This window comes from Aedes albopictus, chromosome 1, assembly GCF_035046485.1.
Source record: "Aedes albopictus strain Foshan chromosome 1, AalbF5, whole genome shotgun sequence".
Taxonomy (NCBI): Eukaryota; Metazoa; Arthropoda; class Insecta; order Diptera; family Culicidae; genus Aedes; species Aedes albopictus.
In genome coordinates, this window is record NC_085136.1 from 236,904,743 (window position 1) to 236,910,813 (window position 6,071).

The window sequence follows — 6,071 nt, forward strand, 5'->3', positions numbered from 1 at the left end:
CGGTAGTGACTTTTTTGAAGTTTTCACAACGGCCATGTAATAATTCTTCTTCATATTCTTATTTTTGGCGTAACGTCCCCACTGTACAAAGCCTGCTCCCCAGTGTAGTGTTCAATAAGCATTTCCACAGTTATTTACTGAGGGTTTCTTCAGCCAATGACTATCTTGCATCGAGCATCGTAGAATCGAACCCGTCATCCCCCGCGGGATATTGTATAGGGTGCCGGATCATTTGCACAAGAGATAAAAACAGCAAAGTACATACTCAAAAAAAATGCTAAAGCGTACACAGAAAAAAATGTGTAATTAAAATTCAGCCAGAAATCATGCACATAAAGGGAATGCTAGAATTAATTCACTTTTACATGAGATGTAATGTTAAATTACATTACCATCGTGTAAACTTCCGCCAACCATCGCGTAAACCGTCATGGACTTCAACCGGTTACGCGACTATCAGCGGAAATTTACACTAACGTAACGTAATTTTACATGATATCTCATGTAAATATGCACTAACTCTAGCATTCCCTTTATGTGCATGATTTTTCGCTGAATTTTACATGAATATTTTTTTCTGTGTATCGTATAATTTGGTCATTTTCACAGATCTATATGAACAAAACAAAGACGTCATTTTTTTCTTGGCACATTGTTAGTTTCATCTGTCAAAATTATTAGACTACCTAGGATGCAGCCAGCTTTTTCTTTTTTCTAGCTCACTCTCATAAAAAAAAACACTAGAAGGAGAAGGATGGAGGAAGAGTTCATTCGCTCTTTCCTTCATCACCCCCTTTCTCGTGTTTATTTAGGAGAATGAACTAGAAAATAGAAAAAGCTGGCTACGCCCATGATGACTACTGTCAAAATGTGTTTTTTGTAATCAAGACTTGTCAAAATTTACCCAAGTAACAATGACAGCTGAACAACAGCTTATTCAGCCAAAATTTTCAAAATCACGCTTAAGAGTACCTTATTCATCTGTTGTACGGCAATAATGTTTGTTGGGTAGTTCTAAAAAGTTACAAACATGAAGAGAATAAAGATTTTGCTGTCAGTTTGGCATTATTGACGCAAACACTGAACACTGATACATAAAATATGAACTTTGTTTCACAAGCATCATTCAAATATTGAAGATAATTTAGTGATTGTGGATCAACCATGGATCAAAAACACAACAGTTTTCAAAATTTAAGTGATTCAGTGGGACAGTTGAAACATTTTTGCAGCTCAACAATTACAGTCGGGTCTCCTATTAGACGCTGCCACCCACTTTACGCCAACCGCGTTTTCCAGGCTGCTGAAACTTTTTGCCTCTTCAATTGACATTTCATCGAAGATAAGCCCGCAGTCGAGATCTTCGGGTTTAACCTTTAGCTCCAAGAGGTCGAGGACGTCGTATAAGATCCCTGGTTTGAAATCCAAATCCTCGACCCTTCGCTACAGCGTGCGTTCTGATGGCAGGGGGATATTTGGTCCTTTGCTGCTCATACACAGATCGAAAAAAGAGTGTAAAATTCTGTGACATATGATGCACATGGATTGGATGCACAGAAGTTTACATGACATATCATGTAAAAGTAATTAAATATCATGTAAACTTCCATTATATGTCATGTAATTCAGCATGACTCTGTGTGTTTACATGACATATAACACAAATTTACATGATATATCATGTAAACCATCATAACACTAAATTTACATGACAAAAATGAAGTTTACATGACGTGTAAATCTCATTATTTTTATGTGTGTATCCTTGAGATCCGCAAACGAATTTGGTGTTTGGGTTTTCTGTTACGGTCTCGTTACTGCACTGCTTCGGGTGCTTTTTCTGGTAGGTACAGCATCATGTCGTCTTGGTCGGGACTGAATGTTCTGTTTAGCGTATTCAGGGCTAGATCCGGCCTTCTAGTTTGATTTTGAATCTGTTGTTCCTGTAATTTTATGACAACAACATGTGGCAACGTTTTATTTTTCATTTCGGTTACTTCCTGGTCCAGCCTTTAACAGAAATTAAAATTGTAATATAGCCGGGGCCCGTGTGTAGCAAGTACGCTTTATAATTTAATATGTTCATTGGTAAATTTAAGATTATTTATAATACTCGTTATTTTGTTATTTGTTTTCCGTTAACTTATTCAATATCAATGTTTATTCGTTTTTCATATTTAATTCAAAATCTAATCACCGCAAAAAGCACTCCCTAAAGAATATTCGACTGAGTTACCGACGCCTAAATATGAGTACCTTGAGTTCCCTTCGAATCAGCTACCAAGAAAGCGCGTGGCTTGGCATACCTTTTTCGCGCCATGATGCCGCCCGTTCGTCGCTTGGGTCACGGCCAACGACCCGCATGCAAATTAATTGAAGATGCGTTGACCTTTCTTGTTTCGGCATTCCACGCCTGTCACGAACCTTGGAGGGGAAGTTGACTGGAGGATTTGAATAGGCCGTTGGAAAGAGATGCACGACTTCGGGAAACATTGCGAATAAATTTCTTCAATATTCGGATTCGCAAACTTGACCTTCGGTTAGGTTCGCGAAGTCGTGGGACAAAGCCCAGAAATTTCGCGGTATCTGAGGATTCTCCCAGCTTCGAAACGTTCACTTTGTTCCGTTCCGTGGAAGAGGCAAGAACGGTCATTTTTTTGTACCGTGCCGTAGTGTGTTTTTGAAGGTGAAAAGTAACATAGTGTCCTTAGTAGATAGTTGCTAATTTATGTTCATTGATTTCCCTTTAGTTGCGCACAGTCGACAGTTAGTGCAAGCGCTAGTTGATTAGAAGCGAAGAAGTTGTGTGTGTGTGCGTTGAACGAAAGAAAAGAAGGTAAACCGAAATTGTGTTAAACTGCGATTGGCAATTGTTAAACCATTATGTGTGCCCACGTGGGTTGTCTCGAAATAGGTTCGCGGCATTATAGGCGAAGCCGACACACTACACCTACCGATAAGACCGTTTTTGATCCCACGTTACGGCTTCAAAGAAACCCGGGGTACACGTGGCCGGAGAAGGACGCGATCGTCAAAAATCGCGCCTTGGCAGGCAAGCCGTTCAACCCAGCATCAAGCGTCGTTCGTGGTGAGCATCAGAGAGCCTGTTTTCGAGCCATCCACGCCGTCCAGCAAGCAACCGTTGCGCAGCAGTACCACGCGCCGACGGCGCCTCAACGTTTTTTCGCGCCAGCTGCAGGACGAGTGAGCGTTTGTACCGCGCTCAGACGCAAGCCCGCGTTCCGGTGTGGGAGACACCCAGCGTCACCGTCGTCGTCGTTTTTCATCAATCGCCTCCCGAGGCGAGAGCCCCGGCAAAGGCCGGGCGTGAGCTCCCTGCACAGCGTCGTCTCCCCACCCAATGAAACCCTAGGTAGAAAGAGTGAGTAACATTGCATGCAATTATGTTTGTGTCGTCCATGGCCATGTGACTCGATTGAGGCACAACACATAAATTTCTGCTAGTCCACCCCATTTCCTTTACGGTGGCACTAGTTTAGTAACCGGCGGAGAGCGAGTAGATGAGATCGCCTCCGGCGCCCAGATCAGCATTGTGCTAACCCGTCTTCGCAAATCGAGACGGCGGTAGCATACCCACTCACCGAGAGTGAGAGACAGTGCCTGTATGTCGGAGTTCGGAGCAGTGTAGAAAGGAGAAGTGTTGTTGCGCGGAAGAGCAAGAGAGTCGCGCATGCGCGGAAGGAAATTAGTAGAGGGAATTGTTCACGCACACAGTCAGGGACTAGAGGGAAACTAGAGGGAAGAGAGAAGCCTAGGCCTAGCAATGAAAGCGAAAGTGCAGTAGAAGGGTGAATAAACTTTTGTACATTTGTAAACAGAGTCCCATGTAGTTTGAATTCCATGTATGTTGTCCTGTTGAGCAAAATGCAGATTTGGTAGTTGATCCGATACACGGTAGGAAATGCATCGTCCAATTTGAATGTAGTTAGTTGATGTCTAATAAGGTTTTATGTTGCTTCGCGTTCGTTTTGTAGAGTTTCTTGAGTTTCTGTTGTAATTTACTGGGTAGTCGGCCCGAATCCGATTTTGGATCGTTCTCAAGTCTTCCGTGGACTGGGACAGGTGGACTTTTTGGACTGGGCCCGTGAAGAAAACCCCCGCACTGGTGGCTTGTTCTCGGCCGAATATTGGAGGGATTTATTTACAATATTTCTTGTGGTTCGCTGTATCCACTCGGTAACGAGAAGTACGGCAGTCTTTTTGAGTCAGCCAGCCAGCTTACTTTCTAAGAATAGTGACCCTTCCCAAAGAAGGTCTCAAGCCGGGCAACGCACATCACTGTTGGATGGTCTCCTTTGGAGTGGCGCATAAGCCATCCAATTACGAAAAGTAAGCGCGACAGGCTGGCCCCGTTATACGTGGCGTAGTGATTACACGTTTGCTTCATAAGCAGATGGTCATGGGTTCGATCCCAGCCCCGGCACTTTCGTCAGTTGCTCTTTCCTCCTGAGAGCAGCTGACACTGACCCTCTTCTGAGCCTATGGCTCAAATGGACCCGGATACTTGGACATCGGCGAACGGCAACCCATAATGGACCCCCAATCGGACTGGAAACAGGAACAACCAACAGCCACACATCAGCTTCCTCGTGCTCATCATTCTACCATGATAGGGTAGAAAGTGAATGCAGCGCAACGGTAACCAGTTGGATATAGTAGAATTAGAATAGAATACATTAAGGCGCTGTACAAATGGTAAGTACAGCTTCCAATTGGAATCGCTCACGCAGTGCCCGAGTGGACAAAGAGCTGTAAAATTAGGTAAAGTGATTGAAGAATAAAAAAAATTGTAATATAAATTAAAAATTTAATGTAAAGTGAAATTTACTTTTCGAATTTATATGTATAAACCGCATACTTGTGCACATTTTTCGATAGGTACAAACGAGAAAAATGGTAGAAACAGAACAATATGCGCGTGCTCTCCCCAGAAATGATCAGTATTATTCGGATGATCACGATGAAGTAAACATGTTCGAAACAATAGAGACAAACGAAGTTCGAGATACATCAAATCCCAGAGGAACAAAGCCGAGAAGATGCGAGAGAATCAGAGCGACCCAGTACAACCGTAGACGACAGGTTGCTCCGCCTGGAAAACGCTGCGGTGCGGCTTTCGATCGTTATGATCGAAAATCACTTCCCCAAGATGATAAAATCCAACTCTAACAAGGCATTTGAACGTGGCTTAGCTGAACGAGCGTAGTCGGAAAAGTTTTTCCGGTATTTGCATTCGAATTGTAGCCTGAATGAAAGCGAGACAGTGGACCATGCGAAAACTGTTTGAACCGAATGTTATGATCCCGTATTCGTGGAAAGGTAACAAAAGGACGACTGGTGATTTAGGCTTGAACTTCCAAGAAACATTTCCGAGTTTCATCAAAGTCATGCACCGAGTTTTAAACGCTGCAGATTATTCAGCTACGCGTGAACAGAATGACAACTTGTTGAAAAACTTTCAAAGGTATAAATATTGTCATCAAGGAAGAGACAGAAGCGTCAAATGATGGAAGTTACTGTTCTCGCGGAAAGTGGAAACCATACAAATGTCGGCGAGCTATACGATGCGCCTTCCAAGATACTCCAAGAAGCACTGCAGAAAGAATTGTTCACCGTACAATATTTTTACTCCGTTTAAAAAAACCGTTATTAAACAGTGCGCCACTTTGTAATTACTCTGATCCTGGTCATGTCTGATACAAATTTAAATGCCACAGAAAAAAAAATCAAGAAATGATCAATTATTTCGCCAGACACGAGAGATTTTTTCAACACAATTATACTCAGTTAATGAAATTTTCAGCACTGAATATAACAGAAAGGTTCTGAACTCGGTGCTCTTCCAACGAGCAAGGTGATATAAGCTCCTGACTGGTCGTTTAAACTCTTAGGCAATTTGCAAACTTTGAGATAACTAGAAATAGTTGTTGTTTGCTTAGCTGAGCTGACCATTTAGCATTGAATTTATTGAGGGTGCCAGTTTTCCATCCGTTTAGTACCGTAATCCGGGGTTACATTGATCAGAATTTTCTATCTTTCTTGAATAATTC

General features: G+C 42.5%; 1 pseudogene; it reads right to left on the minus strand.

Moving 5' to 3' along the window:
• Positions 1-1,157: 1,157 nt before the first annotated feature.
• On the minus strand, positions 1,158-2,015 carry LOC134287040 (uncharacterized; annotated as a pseudogene).
• Between the last annotated feature and the right edge of the window lie 4,056 nt (positions 2,016-6,071).